The following is a 22621-nucleotide window of genomic DNA, read 5'->3' on the forward strand; positions in this document are numbered from 1 at the left end:
AATAAAAATGCACTAAACTTATCTCCAAAACATCATAAGTGTTTTTATTGATGATTTTTTTTATTGATTCTTTATAATTTTGAAGTGTCTTCATTATCCACTGCCAAATTTTCATTACAAAAAGAGCTAAGAAAAAGTACAAATCAATGCCGAAAAAGTTCAAAAGAATGTTCCATTATTTGATTTGTTTGATTACCCTAAAAAGCCAGAACTCATGGATTCTTCGAAGTTTCCTCCAGTTCCTGCTACTATTTTTATTGCAAATGACAAAACGCTCATTTTATCGCTTTACGCTATATATAGACAGATTCAAAAAGAATTAATCAAATAGAGTTAACCTTAAAATACAAAGAACGAGACAGGAAACCTTATCAATGCCTCCTATCTATTTTTTTTCGAATACCACGAATTCCTGACTTATTTCATCACATATAAAAAATCAATTACTTTTTAGCTTTTACAGACTTCTAATTACACACTCTTGTAATTCTTGAACAGAAGACAAAAAAAAAAAAAAAAAAAAAAAACTAACTTGGTATCTTACGTCTGCGGCATTTAAATTAGAAATTAGGTGATAGAAGCAGAAGACAACGAACTGCAGACGGTCGGGGAAATAAACAAAGAAGTCGGAACTTAACCAAAAAGTAATTTATTCTAGCTAGTTAAAAACATTATTCTTTGGACTAAATAAAGAAAAGTTAAATGGAATTGCATATGTGGGCAGAAATATATTTTTACATGTTAGAGTCTTAATGAAAGGCAATAAACTTTCGTTTATGAGCGCTGAATGTTTATTTTAGATTTACGAAAAAAATCTAAACAATTTATGCTTCATGATGCAAAACAATGAAATCGTTTTCAGATTCAGATGCATCATAGTATTTCTCTTATAATTGTAAGATTTTAATGCTTATATTTATTCGATATTTTATTAAAATTTTTTTTCAACTTGAATTACTTCCAGTTTGTTAAAATGGAATTTAGTGATTGAATTTTCAGTCACTTCTAGACATGCTAAAGTTATAATTTTCTTAAACTTTCATTTTCAATTTTTCTAGCTGGCAAACAAAGTTTTAGAGCTTGACCGATTTTGAGATGAAATAACAGCTATGATGTCATAGTTCTACGTCAATCTTTTAAAAACGCATCTGGTGTCAAAGAAGCATACGTAATAATAAAGCAATACTGGTAAAAGCAGGACATCCTTTTAAAAACGCAACTGCTTTAAAAGAAGCATACATAATAATAATGCTATACTGGTAAAAGCAGGTAAAAAAATAAATAAATGCGATTAAAAGATGATGGTGAAAATTGCCATTTATGCTTTATTCATTACCTACGCGATTTCGAGTTTCAATATTCATTGCCTACGTGATTTCGAACTTCAAAACCCCTTAACCAAAACAATGTCATGTTTTCACATGATAAAAAAATCTTTGTATATGGATAATTCAATGTCATTAGACTTTGACAAAATTTTCTAAAAATGAAACAAGTACTTTCTTTTAATGAAACACTACTAAAATGAACACAAATTTTTCAGGAAATTAATTTGTATTCAATAATTTTTCTGGTAAAAAAGAGATTAAGTACAAAAAATCTGAAAAATAATTAAAAGTATCATTTGATGGTAATTTGAGCATATTAATGTACAGTGGTATGTTATTTATATTTCAATTTTAAAATAAAATTTCAGTAAATAATATTCATCTTATTTTACAGTATTTAAATATTTTTTAAATTTCAGCTTTGTTTTATTAATAAAAATTGCTAAAATTTTGCAGAATTTTTGATTATTACAAGAAAGTTGTTTAGAGAATGCTATTTAACTATTAATTATTTACTTTCTATAATTAAAGATGCAAATAAAAGAATGCACTTAGAACTCTCTTTTTATTCATGTTTCATAGTTTTTAACAATGAATTTAAAAATTATTAATCTTTTCTTTTAATATTTTTTTAAAAATATTAATGTTTCACAGAGCAAATTTATCATATGAACGACTGAAATGAAAACTTAAATCAAGGGAAGTACTCATAGAGTAAACTATTTGCTCGTTTGCAACTTAAAATTTAAAACTGGTTTCGCAATTTACGCTTTAAAGCCCTAAAAATAACTTCTTGCATATATCTCCGTTGATTTTAAATCGAGATATATAGAATTTTATATCTGGGATTTCTTATTATTCAAAATTATTTAAAAGACTAATAATTAGTGGTTATGATGGGAATATTTGAAGATTATGCAAACGTAAATATTTAGATGACACATTATGTGAATTTTGATCGCATATTCTTAAATATAATACTTTTTTGTTAATAACATATTTTCCTTGAATTTAGCTTTTATAAATTGGGACCAATGAGAAATAATCAACATGCTTTTCTTTGACTGACTGCACCATTTTCAATTGGTCAAGTCTTCTATCAAAGGTTATTGAAATAATTGGCATCCTCCTATGTCAATAGTGTGACTCTATTTCTCTGATTGAATTCATTCAAATCATTGTTTGAAAGCTCATGGTGATATTATATTTAGCATTTCCCTAAAAAATAATTTTACAAAATTTTGATAACCATATGAAATCTAAATAACATTGCAGTAAAATCTGCATCTGTGTCTACTATCAACTTATCATAACTAGTCAGAATTTAATGGATAGGGACCGGAAAAGAGATTCTCTTCGGTGGAAATTTAATTCTTGACCAGTATCAAGGTTGGACCTAATTGTCACTTATGGATCTAGTTATGTCAACTGACTGATTAAATTTGAATGAGTTTGTATCTGAAATGACCCGTGCCCAGTGTTGTTTACTTAATACAAGAGAATGCAGCCACTAAATTGGAAATAAAATAATCCTGCGGTTAGTCATCACGACTATATGTCTTTGATGCCCAATATAGCATTGTACAGCCTTGTTGTAGGACTGAGTTTTTCACAATTACAGTTAGTACTGACTTTCTTCTCCCAGGGGATGAAGAATTCACGTAATACCCAGATTGCCTCTGACTTTTCTGAACGAAGAAAATATACTCCATAAAGTATAGCCAATGTCTTCAAAATTTTCTTAACACTCGTTTAGGACGTTCTAAAAAAAGATTCATTGCTCAATGTTAACCCTTTCTTGGAAACTTCCACAAATGCAATTCCTAAAAGTCCAAGTTTTCGTAGAAATGAAATTTGTAGCCATAAATTAAAATCAATAACTTCAGTTTCAGAATTTTAGCTCTCCATTTTTAATTGGTCAAGGATCGGTTGTATTTCTTGTTAACTAGGCAAATTTTTCAACGGTTGGCATCTCAGAAATGGGTGCGAGAAACTTCCAGAATAGTTCTCACCTACGTAGTGTGTTCGAGATTGGGGTGGAGCAGCTACATTTTGCCCATGACGGGACGTGTCTCCTATGGGAGGGGTTGTGTCTTGGCCGATAAAGGTAACTAAACCACAGTTTTCGTCTTTGATGTCGGGGTGTAAGGTCAATCAAATTTTTCCGTTTGCCGGTGGGTCAGAGCAATCGGCTGATTAACGGTCCAATCATGGAAATATGACGTGTCATGATTTGACCGATTCCTATGATCTCACTATGTTGCTCAAATCTGATTCATAGTTTTGATGTATGCTTGTAAAACGATTCATTTTACGCAATAAACTATTACTTAAATTATTGCATGTTTGGAGTTTCAATAAGGGATTTTGAAGTCTAGTAGCAGCTAAATTAATACTTGATAAAAATCCTCTTCCAAAAGTAGAGGTCAAAATCTATTTACATTGTATTTAAAAATGTTTGACGAAACTTACAAAACATTATTCACAAATTCATACACAACTACATCATTTTCCAATTAAATTATGTAAGTCCTTAGTTCTCTTAATTAATATATAATAAAAGTTTACATTTTCAGAAATAATTTCCTAAAAAAGTACAAATCAAGTTTTGAAACGAACTCTTATTGTAAACTGTCCCATTCCTATTAAGAGCAAACAATTTAAAAAACGTAATACGCATAGCTAATTAAAATCAATTCGCTAAGTACATCAAATAATTCCATCATTCATTAGAACATTTTAATTTAAAATAATTATACAGACGTCCTTAGTTCTTAGTTCTCTTAATTAATATATAATAAAAGTTTACATTTTCAGAAATAATTTCCTAAAAAAGTACAAATCAAGTTTTGAAACGAACTCTTATTGTAAACTGTCCCATTCCTATTAAGAGCAAACAATTTAAAAAACGTAATACGCATAGCTAATTAAAATCAATTCGCTAAGTACATCAAATAATTCCATCATTCATTAGAACATTTTAATTTAAAATAATTATACAGACGTCCTTAGTTCTTAGTTCTCTTAATTAATATATAATAAAAGTTTACATTTTCAGAAATAATTTCCTAAAAAAGTACAAATCAAGTTTTGAAACGAACTCTTATTGTAAACTGTCCCATTCCTATTAAGAGCAAACAATTTAAAAAACGTAATACGCATAGCTAATTAAAATCAATTCGCTAAGTACATCAAATAATTCCATCATTTATTAGAACATTTTAATTTAAAATAATTATACAGACGACAAAATTGCGGAAGCAGCGTAACAATTTTCTTTCACCTGCCTCAAACAAAAGTTTACAGCATCGCGAAAAAAATAAATAAATAAATAAATAAAATAAAAACCTCCAAAGCACTCCCATTTTTCGTCCTCTGATGGAAAATTTCCTGACGAGTAAAATAAATACAAAGATGTATAACTTGGTATAAAATCTAACATTTCCTTTCAAAAGAGCGGGAAGATATATCTTTATTGATTTTAACTTAGCTTTCTATTCGTTGTGCTTTCCCTTCCCACCTCCAAGGCACCGTGGAATTGTAATATATTTCGTTCCAGAACGCTTCGAAAAATGGATAAATATGTTTTTCTTTCGGCGGAAGTATATGTTATTGTCATACGAATCGAATTGCTTGGGTCTTCAATCTGGTGGCAAGGAAATTTTCTGTCGTTCTTTCCCTTCTATTTGTTTAGAAGCGGAGAATTTGCTTAGGCGTCGAATCTCGGAGCCAAATATTCTGAAGATGCGTATTGTGTTGCCAGCGTGCTGATGTAAAATGAGGAAATATTTCACACAGCGCGCAGACGAATTTATTCTTTTTGTTGCTGTGCTGTTTCTAGTTTCTTTCTGGAAGATTCGGATGGCGATGTTCTTAAGAGAAATTGGAGAAGGGATTTCACAGAGGCGTGGAAAAGTAATTAGAAGAAGCTTTAAAAAAAAGAGGAAATGCTGAATTTTGCGTAGGGTTAAATATATTTGAGATTGGAGGAATCAATTCAGTTGATTTTAATTAAAAAACTAGAATTGTGTTTTATTTATTTTGCAATCTAAAGTTTCAATTAATTTGTTTCTCTGACCCGGGATTTATTTTTTCCTATTTCCATTTCATAAAATGATTGTATGAATCTAAAAACCTTGAAGATTATGATTACATAATAAATATTCCATCTTACCAACATATAAGCATTGTATATTACGCATTTATAATAAATATTTTATTTCATAAAATTATAAATTATTTTATTAATTAAATTGGATTTTATGAATGTATCATAATTTAAATGATGAATATATAAACAATATGATGAATTCAATATATATTTCTTAAAGACTATAGATATGTAAATACTAGATTAAAATGACAGGAATGGCATTTTCAGTCGAAGTTTGCACATTATTTTCCTACGTTTATTGTTTTATTTTTAAATTTCGGTAGACTTATTTTTATTTATTCTCAAAGTAAAACTCTTAATATATTTTATAGTCATAAAGGTAAATTATTATTAAGGATAATAATAAAAACATACAAGAAGTATGATTAAAAATAAATTTTAGCACACAGATTAACTATATTTATTAATTAATTATCTCTGCAGATATTATTTGCTTCAGACGACGATTTATTGATATTTAAAAATAAAAAAAAGTCTTTCATTTATATTAAAATTAAATAAATGCTATGGAATTTGTTTAATTTACTATTATTGCTATTTAACAGTTGCAAAATTCGGTGATTCGTTTTGGTAAATACTTAAATGAACATTAACTTTTAGCCAACATTTCAATTTTACATAACTAATGTATGCTGTGTTTATTTAAAATAGCGTTAATTGTTTTAAATAAATTGTTGTTAAATTGTTTTAAATAACGATAGTATGTCTAATGCACTCAGTTATTTTTAGCTGTTAGATTTTTTAAGCGATAACTTTTCGCCAATACATCTGTCGAGAATTTCATTTCATATTATTTCATTTCATGACAGCTGAAATTTTACTCAATAAAATTATTGATGCACAGTGTAATATATAATGACTCTGTTGTTTAATTTATAATTTTTATATTAAAATGTTTATCTTTAATGTTAGCTTTGAAAATATTTAACAATTATTTTCTCTCCTCTAAGGATATTTTAAAATGTGTGTATTAATTATGATTAAAATTTACTATCGTGTCTAAGACTTCGAAAAATGAATATTCTCTAAGAAAGAATCAACTATAATTTATCTATTGTATAGGGACGAGACTCTTTATAACTTCGTTATGAGATAGATGAAGAAACAGTTATTTATTTCCCAAGTTCTATATTTCAGAAGACAAAGCAAATACGAACAGGAAAATACACGACACTCAGAATACAATTTAATAATGACCCACAAAAAGGATAATGGGAAATATTCATTGATGTAATAAGATAACGCCATCTGTTGTATCAAAAGGGAAGGTAATAGAGTTATGTAACCGCTACCATTATTAAAGTATTTGGAAAAAATAGATTATAAACATTTATATTGCACAGTGGACATTATGTTAATCTTGCATTTACAGATAGAAAATCCCAAACTATTTTGAATTGGTTAAAAAAAATTGCGTATGCATGCCATGTTGGCTAACTTCTGGTTGATAAATATCATGACCGTTTAGAATTTGTGTGGCATGAAAACAATAGCGGATAAAGAATTCACCAAGTCTAGTCTATCCTTATGAAAACAAATTTTTATCCGTGTGTGCCCCTGGGGTATCCAGACAAATCTACAACACTGAGGGATATCAAATTTCACACACAGATAATCGAAATGAAGATTAAATCTGAATCTGAACAAAGATTTAATCATATTAATCATTCAACGAATTTTAAAATTTAATAAAAAAAATGTTAACAGTGTTGCTTTAGATAATTTTAAGCGCATATTTTTATGCATAACAGTTCCGCAGAGAAAAAAGTCAAGAAAATTTTGTTTAGGAACATTAACGTCTCCTTTTAAAGCAACACTGGATCTATTTTGGGGTAGACCTTGTAATTTTGATCCATGGTCAGATGGCGAGGATGACACCTGAGATGGCTATAACTCTCCAAATTCCCACACCACATCAGCGAGAGGACGTTTGGCCCTGAAGGATTTCATGTGCACCAGACCCTTTACATAGCGGTTTATTGGGTCTCGAACTTAAAACCTTCCGGTTCCGAAGCCCAAACCTTACCACTAGACCACCACGACCCAAAAGAAACAGCAAAGAGACCATCGAGGAGTATAGACATTCATATTTCTAAAGAATTGTGTTTTGAATCTCATATATAGTTTGCGGAATTTCGGGAATTTTTTAATAGTCATTGTTTTTGAAAAAAGTTGAGAGATAAAATTCTATATTCGACTTTCTAATTCCGCTATCATTTCTAAAATTTTATTATTTGAACATTTCTTTCCAATTTAAACCAAGAGCGTTAAAAATACCTCCTTCAAGTTTCAATTAATTCGTTCGTGGTGAATCCACAATTGTCCTCTTTGATCCGCAAGATGAAAGTTTATTTCTTCGATGATTTGGCAAGAATCCAAATGAGTCAAACAGATATATCAAAGTCTTTACTTTTCCTTATCTTTTGGATTTATCATATTTACAGACAGATTTGATCAAGAGAGAAACCATAAACTAACTACTCCGACCCGCTGAAGACACACTGAAAAACTTGAATGACCGGACAACTGAAACAGCAATGCTGGCGGGAACCGTGTTTGAATCCTAAGGGCCCTCACCGGCCACGATACGACCCTTCCCTAAGGAAGTACGTTTCATCATCGATGGGAGGAGACAGACCCTCCCCTTTTCATGTATACACAAGGGTGGCGAGAAGCAACCACCATGCCGGAAGCTTCTCACGGGATGCACCCTAGTGGGACGATTAAGAGAAAAATATATAATTCCTAAAACGTATTTTTCGGAATTAATGAAGTTTGAAGCGTGAGAATGCATCAAAATCTAGAGGCAGAGTTTTTTGCATTAGAATTAAATGAAAAAAAAAACCAAGATTAAATAATAAATAGTACGTCTTAGATTTACTTCAACAGTTTAGATTCACTTTAATATTGCTGCAAAATGTGCATCAAATATTTTTACAAATTAATTAAAATACAAAAAAATTGGTAATCATTAAAAAGATAATTTTGAATTTTAAGATGTTAAAAGCCTATTCGCGGTGCAATATTTTCGATATTTGCTCTGTATAACGTCAAAATTACGTTTAAATTTTAATTTAAAAAAATCTCTCCGAGATGCACATTTCCCATTAATTAAAATATACATATGCCATGTTTCGCGTCTCCCAGTCAAACGGTCTAGCCTGTAGAGCTCCAAAAACACACATATTCATTATTAGTTCAGGTAGGAGAAAATAGAAGCAAAACACGCTAAATAAAACCATTTAATCAGAAATAATTTGTGACATTAATGTAAAAAACCCATCATCACACATAACACGTGATGCTATTTCTTACTTGATGATGAATCAAGTAAACATCACCCTTATCTCACAAGTTACATTTAAAGAAGATGCGCAATTAAGCTGTTAATCTCCGCTCATTTACACAATGGCCCCACGATGCGATCATATTACGATAAATGATAAAATAACAACACCCCCAGACGTAATTCCCCTGACGTGGGCTCTAAATCTTCTGAATAGTTTACGATATTTACTTCATATCCGCTCCATCGATAAAAGAATCACCCTTCCGATACTTTATTGGAAGCGATAAAAGCAACAAAAATCTCGCTCGATCTTGTAGAATAAACTACCCCGGCTGAACCGAGTAACGGAAAAGTAATCTCTAGGAATGAGTTCTTCACTCTGCTGGCAAATTCAACTTGGCCCCATCAGAAGAAGTAGTCTTAAGAACTCGCAGCAACAGCGCTTATCTCTTTCCATTCCATTTTGCACAGGATGAGAATTGGAAACGAAAATTACACGTCTGTTAGGTTGAGAATTTTCGAAATGTGCCAGGGACTGGATTATCCCAGTGATTTGGTCTGCTAAATGGGCATCCGATACCGTAATTGTCGCGTGGTGGATTAGTTTCACCCCTTCAGTTCGAGGGGGTATCGTGTTTTGTAAAATAATTCCTAGCAAACTTTCTAGCCCAGAAAACAGCAATTACCAGTCTTCGTCTTCTTGGCAATGTTTTCATTTCGTTTCTGTAATTGATAAAAAGGACAGCCGGAAGTGTGATTGATTAAAAGATATTTCTCGAACAGGGTTCAAGGGAAAAAATGTATAATTAGGACAATATTTTATTAAAGCTTAAATTTCGTTCTGTGACCTTAAAAAGTTTACTTCTCTCAACATAATTATAGTTAAATTTGATCTGAAATATAATTGATTAAAGGATTTGTGACTAAAACACAAGAACTCTTCCTTGAACCTGAAATTATATCTGCCCTGAAGTATGATTGATTAAAAGATATATGACTAAAAAATAAATATTCTTCCTTGAACCTAAAGTTAGATTTGATCTGAAATATAATTGATTAAAGGATCTGTGACTAGAAAACAAAGACTCTTCCTTGAACCTAAAATTTAGATCTGATCTGAAGTATGATTGATTAAAGGATCTGTAACTTAAAAACAAGGATTTTTCCTTGAAGCTAAAGTTAGATCTGATCTGAAGTATGATTAATTAAAGAATCTATAAGTACTAAAAGGAAGACTTTCTTTATAGAACTGAAATTAAACATGACCTGATATGTGATTGATTATAAGATCTGCGACTGTTAAAAGGAATTCTATACTGAACAGAACAAAACCTAAAGTTAGATATGACCTTAAATATAATTGGACCTTAAATATAATTGATAAAAGGATTTTATTTGCTTAAATGGACCTTTTCTTGAACAGGGCTAAAGTTAGACTTGATCTGAAGTATACTGGTTATAGGGCATTGTTTCAGCAGAATTACAGGCACATTAGCTTCCGCTTATCAATTTAAATGTTATTTAATATAAGAGGTGGCATTTTCATATCCGGTGAATGCTTTAAAGAACAATTTCACTGGCTAGAAGTAAAGTTCCTTTGAATAATGGACATTTCCTAAATGGAGTTAAAAGTATATGAATTCTGCTTTAAGTGCTTAAATGTTTGTTTGTTATAACAAAGAGCATTTTATCCAAGCTTATTTAATCTATTTCCATCTTCCAATATTAATCGATTTTTTTTTTTCTTCGGCCGTATTAATTCATATAGATAGTGCAAAAAAAAAGCCATTAAGTTCCTAATACCACCGAGAAAATTTTATGCCTCTTCTGTAATTATTTTGTGGATATTTTATTGTCCTTCTCATACTATATCACCTCGTGTATGCTGGTTAGCTTTGTTGCTTAAAACACAAGCATGATTAAGTAGCACTACTGACGATTAAATAATTCGATAAACTTTATCTTAGAATAATTGAAAAAGAAAAAGTGATTTCCATGTTTTTTTCTCAGAATTTTTGTTTATACTGATTTCATCAACAGCATTCGAAAATGTTAAAATTAATTACAATAAATTAAAGATGGCAAATATTGGATGAAAATTCAATCAAAATCTTCAGAATAAATCTAGGTGCAATTAAATAGTTTTTACAATAACGTTACGTTGATAGTTTTCGTAAAATATTTTGTGACTTAAAACAATAATTCTAACAGGGAACAGTATAAATGTAAATTCGTACTGATGATTTGATTAATATATTTACTACAGGTTTATAAATAAGCAAATAGGTCATAATGAACTTAATAGTTAAAATTTATAATTCGAACAGTAGACGCAACCTATACATGATGTCAGTCGTAGTAGATGATGTCTTGTCCGCATTACCACGGAAAGGAGCTGCAGTAGCTTCTGAGGGTAAAGACTCCTGAGCACCCGAGGGCAGAAGTCTGACTTCTAGCTCATATGAAGATGACACTCACACATTTTCTTGCACAACCCCTTTTTACAGGGGGGCACATTCACACACCTCACAGATAGAACACAGATGAAGAACAACCATGCCCGAACCGGGATTTGAACACGGGAAGTCCAGATCACGGGGAAGATGCGCTACCCCTATGCAAGGACGCCGGCAGTCGTAGTAGATTAGGTGTATAAGTGGTAAGGTTGGTTTGGTTTGGTTATATTAACGTCCCGTTTGAAGCAACACTAGGGCTATTTTAGGACGGACCTCGTCATTTTGTACCACGGTCAGATGACGAGGACTACACCTGAGCTGGCACACCCCTCTCCACACCACACCACACCAGCGGGAGGACGTTTTGTCATGACGGATTTAACGTGCAACAGACCCCCTTACACGACGATTCTTCGGAGGAATCGGGTCAAGAATCTGAAACCCTCCGGTTCCGAAGGCGAGACCTTACCACCAGGCATCCGCGGTCCGTGTATAAATGGTAAATCAAAGATGAAAGGTATAATGTAAAGATGACTAATTAAGCTAAGAGCAAATAAATAGGCGCATAAGAACATAAGAAACTAAATCATTAGTTTAATTCGCAAATAATAGTTTTTATTTAAAGAATTTGGGTAGAATACACTAATGTTTCTAACGTATATACTTGATATTTCTTTGAGTTAATGGTACTTCACTTCAAAGTTTAATAAATTCTAAGCGAATAAAAAAAATCACACAATGAATTCAAAATATTTTCAGAAATATTCATGAAAAATGTCAGAAATGTAAAAGAATAATTCTGAGAAAAAAATTGTAAAACTTTCTTTGTAAAAATGATTCCATCTGAAAAATTTGGGAATTTGTATTTCCAAACTCATGTTTTTTTTTTTTTTTTTGGTTTTTTTTTTATTTTTTTATTTTTTTCAAATGCTGCTATTCGCTTTTACCAAACATACCATTTCATATTACTGTCAAACTTCAGTTCATAAAAATAAAGGTTTGCTACAACTGCTTTCATTAATAAGTACATTCTGGTATAATTTTCAATCAAAAAACACAGCCAAATTGAGAACAAGGATGCTCTGTAACTGAGTATGTGACAATTTGAAAGATGGATCATCTGCTAAATCAAATTACAGCGATTTTGAATAATGTGCATGGCAACTTCTTACGAAACTTAGTAGTTGTTGCAGTACCATGCAGTTTAATTAGGATGCCATCTTACTGATATTGAAGAGTTAGTGGTAAATTACCAAAAGAATTTTATCTTTTCCATATGCGAGAATATTAAGCATATATGAAGGAAAATTCTATAAGTATGACAGTTTAAGTTTTGAAATAAAAATAAATTCATTTGCTTTGAATAAAGAGCTGAAAAATATGTTAATTGATTTATTTAATTGTCTGTATTTATTGTCTTTTTTGCAGACAATACACAAGCTTAAGATTATTGCTTCAGCACAATATAAATCTTTAAACTAGAATTCGTATTTTGACAAAGGCAAATCTTTAATTTTAATCGCATTCCCGGTTAATAGAAATATCAGAATGCTTATTTATCCGCATTACCATGAAATTTCGAATATAATTCTTCTTTACAAAAAACATCAGTGGGATTGGTCTTCCCAAAACTATCTCGCATATTCTTTAATAAACTTGCTATGCCAGATAACGCCTTACATGACATTGGCGTAAAATAATCTAGAATCTGGCGTTTTTACTGAATCTATTGCGTCATCCTTGTCAGGTTATTTGGAGATTAATTCCTGGCATGCGTTAATAGTATGCAAAAATCGAATTTTTGCTTTAGACACATTTTTTTCAATCGATTGAAACAAAGATTTGATACAAAATAGCACTTGTAATCCTAAAATACAAGTATTACCCCGACCTAGCCAGAGGACATGATGGAAACTTGATCGGGCAGCCGAAGAGTAACCCCACGACACTGGACGATACAAAAGATCCTCTAGAGAAAACGCAGACTGGCCCAGAAAAAAAATTCCCATACCAGACTTAATATTTTTAAGTCATCGCGTTTTTGAAGTATATGAACGTTTCTGAAAGTACAGACTAACAGTCAAGCAACCTGTAGTTGGATTTAGCTCAAACTTTGACAAGTGTCTAGACAGGTTAAACAGCAAAATAGAATAAAATTCATTCCATAGATGAACCAAATTATATCTATCTAGCTCTCTTCATTTTGTAATTACCATGGTAACTTATATTCGAACTGATCTGGTATCTGAACAGATTTTACTCAAAATTTGATCGGTATGTCTCGTAGCGCTTTTGAGTTGTCTTTGTCACAAACAGGCAGACGGACATTTTTCAAAAATGTTACTGTCGAACTCGGAGAGGTCTAAAACATGAAGATTCGTCAAAATCACGAGTTCGAATTTTTTTTGACGATAACTATACTTCTTCTATACTGCGTATAAGAGAAAGTAAAATTTGAATTATATATGTTTTGATCTTAAGATTTTAATACGACCTGATTCGCTCTTAGAGGATCCAATATATTATATATCCGAGAACATAAAAAGAAAGAAACCCTAGTATTATCGAGAGACTTCATTCCATAAAATCCAATTTGTGTAAGTGACTGGAATTCAAGTTCACTCATATCGCAATTTTAATCATGACTACAAACAAAGCAGCATTCACTTCTTGGCTATGTATCAGGGCAATGAATTGTGTCTCCATGGCAAAGACAGACCTGCGTTTCCTATCCGGCCATTCCGCTGACACTTTTCGTGAGAACAAGTGAGAAGCGTGTGAAAGGCAAAAACTTCAACTTATAAAGCTGCTCACAGAAAAAAAAAGAACAATTCCCTTCGAAAACCTGTTCCAAAAGTCTCACTTAAATGTTAAATTTAGCCATGCTAGGCCGATTAATTACAATCTTAGCAGGCAGCCAAGTGAGAGGGTCAGGAAGTTCTGTTAATGGGGGAAATTAAACGTTTGTGTTGTATCCAGGAAAGAAAACTTCCTTAAAAAAGAAAGCAATTCCTGAAGGCAGCCATGTTAGGCTCAACTTGATATTCAAAATGAGCGCTGCTGTTACCATAGCAGTAGTTGCCACTCGCGTGAGTCCATATGCATACTTAATGGAAAGTTACACTGTCCGGATGTATTAAGATAATTACTGTTTTTCACCTTATTCACGGCAAAAACATAAATAAAAGAAATTTTTTTATGTTTCTCCTTCAAGTATAAGTTTGGGTTGATTGTCTTCTGAATCAAAATTAATTATATACATCAAATGAATTATATAAATTGCCATTCATATGGCTTTTTTTGATATTGCATCATTAGTTTCAGCTGAAAATATATTTTCTAATTTCTTCTAATAAAAGTTTAAGGTCGGAAAGTGGGAATAATCTTTAATTTCTCGCATACGAAGTATACACAAAAAAAGTTTGGCAATCATAGAAAATACGACTTCAAGATTTTGACGAATCTTCATGTTTTAGACATCTCCGAGTTAGAAAAACACATCTTTGAAAAATGTCTGTCTGTCTGTCTGTGATAAAGAACTCAAAAAGTCTTTCAGCTAGACGGCTGAAATTCAAAATATGATATTTACACCAAATTTGTAGATTTCCATCCAATTTTGATTAAAATCCGTTCAGAGGAAGTCCGTCTGTCTGGTTTTTCGAATATAAATTAACTCGATAACTACAAAACGGAAAGAGCTAGATAGATAAAATCTAGTACATAGATTTAGCATCTGTAGGGTAGACATGTATATAATTTTGAGCCAAATCTAGCAAGGGTTTGACCGTCTGTCTGTGTGTACTTTCAGAAACATGTAAAAGCGATAACTCAGAAACGCAGTGACTTAAATATATCAAATTTAGTATGAGATATCACGATTACAAATGCAGTTTTGTGTCAAATTTTTATATCAATAGGTTAAAAAAATGTGTCTAAAACACAAATTCAATTTTTGGATATTATTAACCCTTTATAGGGCCGTGGGAAGTATGCTTCCCACCAAATTTATCAATCTTTGTATGAATTTATGCAGGTTGGCATAAGTTCTGACAAATTTTTTTTAGAAAGACAGAAACTTAGATGCTTCGGTTCTTTATCTCACACAAAATGATGTGTCTTGATTTGATACTTAATTATTAATGAACCAAATTAATTAATGAATCAAATTAAATTTATCTAATAAGTTAAATGAATCCCTTTTTTTATTCTAATTTCAAGCCTAAAAATATTTTAACATAATATGACTAGAATAAAATGGCCCTTTAAAGGGTTAACGCATGCCAGAAATTAAAAGCCAAAAACACTCGCAAAGGATGTCGCGATTAATTCAGTGAAAATTCTAAAGGGAGGCCATATGTTTGTATTTCGTACGCCAATTCCATCCATATAAGGCTTTCTCTGGCATGACACGTTTATTAGAGAGTAAGCGAAAAAGCTCGGTGAGATCCCTCCCACTAATTTAAAAGAGGATTATCAATTGCTCAAAAATCTACAACTTTGATAAATAGAATTTGATATGCAGTTTCATGGACAGAATCAAACACCTGTATGAACTTTGAAATACAGGGGTGGTGGAAAGATAGATGTTTAAAATTCATAATCAGTTTTGCCATTGTAATACAAAACACAAAACTTGTCCTACTGTATCAGTACAAACAGAAGTCCCAGGGGATGGGCACACACTCTTGAGGAATTTTTTGTTCTTAGAATATTTGCCTCCGTTTTGTATTATCATGTCAACTTATATTCGAACAGCCGGGCAGACGAACTACCTCTGAACAGACTCTGCTCAAACTTGATAGAAAATCAGCAAATTTGGTGCAAAGACTTTATATAAAATTTCAACAATATGGCTCAAAACGGTTTTGAGGTATCTTTGTCACAGACAGACGCATAATTTCCAAAAAATGTGTTTTTCGACTTTAGGGAGATCTAAAACGTGGACGTCAAATTCTTCAGTTCGAATTGTTTTGACGATTGATATACTTTTTTTACACTACGCATACGAGAAAGTGAAAATACGTATAAAGCAACTTAAGAGAATTTGGTAATAAATTACTTCTAGAGCATTAATACTCAATAATAAAAAGAGCTATTTGAAATTTTAATTTTATTTTAAACTAAGATTATCCAAAATGTGTGACATTTATTTTATAACTACAGATAAATTTTTACGATTCAGGAGATTAAAGGGGTTTTAAAACAAGAAAAATCGTTAAAAGTTTTTATTTTTTTGACAATTAAAATAATTGAATCAGCATTTTAAAGGGGGAAAAAACTATAATCGACAAATCAAAATGCAGAAAGCGTGTCATATAGAGGAGGATTGTTAGCTGTAAAAAACGAAAAAACCTGACTAAGTAAACTACTGATATTAAAAAAAATTGCTTTAAACATTAATAAAAATAAATCATTTATAAATTGAAACACTTTCTTATCGTAATTTTTTTTAAACAGCTTCCAAATATTTTTATATAATTTATTGAAGAGAAGTCTTTTGCAATACATTACTAATTCCCAAATGACAACCATCTTCCGGATAAAAACACACTGGAAAAATTTCTCTCCGCTAACTATGTCTCTGTGTTATAATTTGGACAGAGAATAATAATAATAATAATAATAAAAGCAAAGGAAGGCAAATAGCGGCAATAAAAAAAGTCATGGCAAAAGACAGCAAAACAAGACTATGCCCAAACGCAGACTTATTACCCTCCCGACAAATCAGTCACTGTCTCTCCTGTGGGAGAAAAAGAAACATCTGATATATGAGCCATCAGACGAGTGCTGCGGATATCCCCATCGGAGCACTAAATGTCTACATGTAAGCCACGAAAGCAATTGGTTTTCTACATTGTTTGCTCGTAGCACTCTTCATTCTTGTAATTTATCCGGATGCGCCTCTTTAAACAGCACGGCCCTGCTAATGAAAGGACAGGGGTAATAACAGTTAGGGATTGAATGGGGATTAACGCCATGCTGTTTAACTATCCAGGCAGAATGTGTGTATTATGCTAACATGGTTATTGGATTGAAGAATAATGATCATATATTGGATGAGGAATTTCTATATGAAATGTTTTCTTATCACATTTTGCGACAAAAGATTATAAAGCAATAGTTAGGTATTAACCCTTTGACTATCAATTTTTTAAAATCTTTTTCTCTGCAATCGAATAGAAAATGAAGATAATAGCTTCTGCATTAAACAAATGTCTATTCGATTTTTTTTCGAATGTTTTTAAACCTCGGTGGCTAGGACATGATAGCCAAATACACTCTCACTCCCCACCCCCAAAAAACTCCTTTTACTTAGAACTATTTAAACTGATTTTAAACGGTTAGTGGGATGTATATGTCCCGTTGGTAGTCAAAGGGTTAAAGCACATATTTTCTAACTTATAGATTCCTTATACAAAATATTAAAATATTTATATCTAAATATGCCAAATGTAGATAGGGAAATTGAACCGGCTGTTTGAGTTCAGTTCAGTTATATTAACGTCCCGTTTAAAGCAACACTAGGGCTATTTCGGGACGGACCTCGTAATTTTGAACCTCGGTCAGATGACGAGGACGACACCTGAGCTGGCACCCCCCTCTCCACACCACGCCACACCAGTGGGAGGACGTTTGGTCATGACGAATTTAACGTGCAACATATCCCCTTACGCGACGATTCTTCGGTGGAATCGGGACACGAACCTGAAACCTTCCGGTTCCGAAGCCGAGACATTACCACCAGACCACTGCGGCCTGAACCGGCTGTTTGAAGCACGATTCCTTAAACAGTTTTCTGAAGATATTTAAAATAGAATTCTTAATATTTTAACCAACTATTTTAAAAGTGTAAAAAGTGCGAAAAAGTTTTGAATATTTTCCAAAGATTTAGTATATTTCTTGATGATAAAAAAAAGACTATCATCCCACCAATTAGTCATAACTAGTTTCAACCTTACAAATCAATAAGTACAGTTTCAAAAACGGTAAGGTTGAGTTTGAAATATGATACAATTAAAGATCCATCGTATTCACTTATTTGAAGTGCCAAATATGTTTTAATTAGAATTTCTAAAAATCCAATGAATATTCAATTTGACATCGTGGGCTAATTTCCTCTAATCAGAATCATACTATTTTTATAGTATTGCACCTGTTCTGTTTACTGTGTGCATGCATCTCAAAATGGAGTCATTCTTCACAACTACATAGTATTATTGAAAACAAAACTTTCCTGCTTATTTACTTTCTAATTTTCACGCAATTTAACTCTAAGTAAACCCTGTTAATATTAAATCATTCCTCTTTTATATTTCAACAATGGAATAAAATCGTGGGACTGAACATTGTTAGAACAATGGAAACAGTTTTGAACTTCATTGCAACAATAAAACTGTTGGAAATTAAACAAACATATTTTTTAAAAAAATGTTGAAAATGCTAGAAAAATTGATATGATAAATTGATATTAAAAAAAAAGCATTTTTTTTTTTAAATTTTAAAAGATTTCAAAAATTATTTTTCAGTAAATATATTTTCGTAAGTTACCAAGTGGAAAAAAATCACGAACTTATTTAATTTTTAATTAAATTTCTAATTTAAATTTCATCTAAAACTGATTCATTTTATTTCGAAATTAAGATCCATTTTTTTGTGGAAATAAAATCTAAAAATCGAATTTCCTCATATTCATAAACAGATGTGTTCTCTTCTATGGAATAAAAATTTAAAATTAATCAATTAACTAAAATGAAGTTTTAAAAATTTTAAAAAGGACCTGGTATTTTTCCAGTATTTTTATCTTAAAAAATAACTGAAACGATTTGATAGCTTTACAAATTATCAAATTTGATTAGTTGAAGGCTAGTTTTTTTTAATTCCATTTATTTTAAAATATGCATTTGTCAAATTGCCTATGTAGGGTTCATATTTTACAAAACTTTCCAAAATTCACATTTCTTACGTTAAATTTAAAATACTTTTTTAAAATAATACTTTAAATTTAAAATAATACTATTTTATAAATTTTTCGTAATTTCGTAAAAAAATTATCAGTTCCTTATTTTATATTTTACAATAGGGAATTAAACCGTAATGTTTATTGTTCTTCAGTTTTGCCCCATTCATAATGATAAATATGTGCACATAGTGAAAATTCCCTCTAGAATGAGGAGAAAACACACACACACACTTTAGCATTCTTAAAACACGATGGTGAAGAAAAAATCTAACTTCAGAAAAACAACCCATTAAAATTGTTTTATCATGTGAGAACATGATGTTTTTTTGGTCTGAGGTTTTGAAAGAAAATCCGGGCAGAAAATTGGAGATTTATCGCTTTTGATGTATCAAATTTCCGTTTTTAGGGCTATTAAAATTGATCAAGAAAGTTATCACATTTGGCAACTTATCGCCAATAAAAAGTTACAACTTGGCGTGAATTTCCGCCATGTACCCGATTTCCCTGTCTGTCTAATAAAGGGTAGTGTCGTAAGAAATTATGGCCCGAAGGCGCATAGAGAAGAAAATGGAAATGAAGGAACGCGAAATAGCGAGGGGAAGTATCGAAATTTATATTATGATATCGATAATTTAATAATAATAACATATATATAATTTATGTTTAATATGAAAGTTATGGAATTCAAACGATTTTGAGATGAAAAACAAAAAACAAAACACCCATCATTTTTTAAATATAGAGTATGCGTAATCTGATTGTCACGTGATTGTTTCAATCCGGTTTAAACTGGTTAATGATTTAAATCAATTAAGACAAACAATGACTTAAAATATAATAATGTTCTCGTATGATAACATGAAATTTGCTATAGCAGATTTCATTTTTTTAAAAAGTATATTTCACTTGTCATCTTAAAAATAATTCTTGATTTGGGAAACATTAGAAAGACAAGTTTGAGATAGTGACAAAATGTACAGAAGTCTTAACATAAAAAGCCAATGAAAAAAAATGATTTTCTAAACTTTATTTAGGAGCTGCAACCTTAAATTATAGTTGTTATAAAAACTCTGAATTACCAAAATTTTCCAACTCTAGTACACGAAGAAGTAACTGAAAATTTTATAATAAGATTCCATCTTTAAAAATATGAAAACAAACCAATTTAAATAAAAGCATGTAATAATAAAATTCCTTTTAAGGGCTGAATTGAGCTCTTGGAAATTTTTACAAAAGTCTTCTAACAAAAAGAAAATACCAAATTATAAATTAAATCATAACTTTTCCCAGAAATGCACAAAATCGATTTGAAGAATTACTCACATTTATTTCTACTATACAATGTAGAATGTATTCTTTTTTTAAATATTTTGCAATCATGTAATAGAAACTACGCAATTAAAATATTATAGAAACTTTTTTGCATGTTATACGAGAACTGCTGCATTTTTACAGCAACTAAAAGTTTAATATGCTGAAATATTTAATACGGTGGAAAAACGCGGAAAGCTGAAACGCGTATATAATACCAGCTTCTGATATTTCTTTCATGCTAAATTAAATTTCTTCGTATCTTAAGTTTTATATTTCGTCTATATAAAAAAATAAAATTCTGTTTTGTAAAATATTAAATCTAAGGAATATTGAAAAAATTTTTTTAGAATAAAAGCAGACGACTTTAAAAAAAATTATCTTATCGTCTAGACAGGGAAAAAAAATAGGCGACGATTTTTATTATTTACTCTTGGCAACACTCTTGGTGTTATTATTTTGTTGTAGTTTCAGATAAACTAAGTTGTATGTTATACACGTTAGAGAATTGTTTTTTTTTTACAACTTCTTCTGGCAAAGAGCTCTCAAAAGTTTGGAACGATGTTTTAAATTTTTCCTTGATATTTTTGATTTTTCTACGAACGCATGATTACCTAGAGTAGAGTTTTAATTAACTAATTAAGTTTTGTGTAAAGATGTGGTTTTAAAAAATAAAAATAAAATTAATACAGTGAACTTCATTATTTTTTCAATTTCTTTGGGTTATTTTTTTTTATATTATAGTAGCAAGAAAACTGAAGCAAGGCTTTCTAAGAAATCTTTATACACAAGCAAAAATTGGAAAGACAGACATTGTGAAAAAAAATGAATTTTGTGGGGTTTTTTTTTTTTTTTTGCTTGCTTTTAACATGGCTTGCATTTTCAATTTATTATACAAAAATTACGTTACATTTTAAAGATAATTTAATTAAAATTATAATAGAGTTAATATTGCTCAGCTGTTTATGAATAAAAGTTACAGTTAAATTATATTTAATAGCAAAGACGCATTTCGACGAAATGTTCTTTGTCAAAGATGGATAAATTTTCAAATCTCCCCTACATATGAACTGGTCACTTAAATAAAAATCATGAATGACTTAGTTTAACATGTATACGCTATATTACATTGTTCATTTTACAGTTATCTATTAATACTTATATTTTTGAACTTACACTCGGTTTAACAATGGAGAAATCGGGTCCGAGAGGGCACTATATCACATTGTCAGCATGAGAGCAAACAGGAAAAGGCTCTAATACTAAGTTATAAAAAAAAAGTTTTTATTGTGTGTAAAATTGCGTTTTTTAAGGAAAGATACATATATAGATAAACATAAAAAGCAAAAATATTAAATGTAATTACATAAATAAAAAAAATAAAGCAAAAAGCGCGACTCGAACCGAGAACCCCGAACACATGCGGCATTTAGGTTGTTCTGACTACTATACTGCACTGCGCACACTTCGAAGGGGAAGTTGAATGTGCTTATTCTAATAGTTAACTATAAAAAAAGTTTTTTTTTTTTTTTTTTTTTTTTTTTGTAAAATTGCTGTTTTTTAAGAAAAATACCTTATGAACTTAAAGCCATACTAATTATCGTTGAAATGGAATTACATGCACGCACGCACTCTCTCTCTCTCTCTCATACACACACACACACACACACACACACACGTACAAACAAACAGACAATATCAAATGTTCTAGAAGAAACGCAGGCGTGGTCTTTTATAAAATGACATTTTGTTCCTTCATGATTACAAAAAAAAAAAAAAAAAAAAAAAAGAAAAAGAAAAGAAACATTTTTTTGACTATTATTAAGATTTCTTTGTTAGAACCGTGATCAGCTAGAGTTGAGAACTAAAAAGAAGGCAGAAAGCAGGGAAAAGAGAGTAAAAGAAACATTCATATAAAATTTTAGAAGCGAATTTAGTTAGGATAGACTTCGGTTTTCACACTTGCAATCGCAGCGTGAGAAAATAAATAATGCTGAGCTTGAATGATTAGAAAATATTTATTTTCTATAACACGAATAAATTGACGTTAATTTGCAAATATAATAGATATAACTGTTTAAACATTAACGAAAAATATCACAA

Source organism: Argiope bruennichi, chromosome 6 (assembly GCF_947563725.1).
Source record: "Argiope bruennichi chromosome 6, qqArgBrue1.1, whole genome shotgun sequence".
NCBI classification, from domain to species: domain Eukaryota; kingdom Metazoa; phylum Arthropoda; class Arachnida; order Araneae; family Araneidae; genus Argiope; species Argiope bruennichi.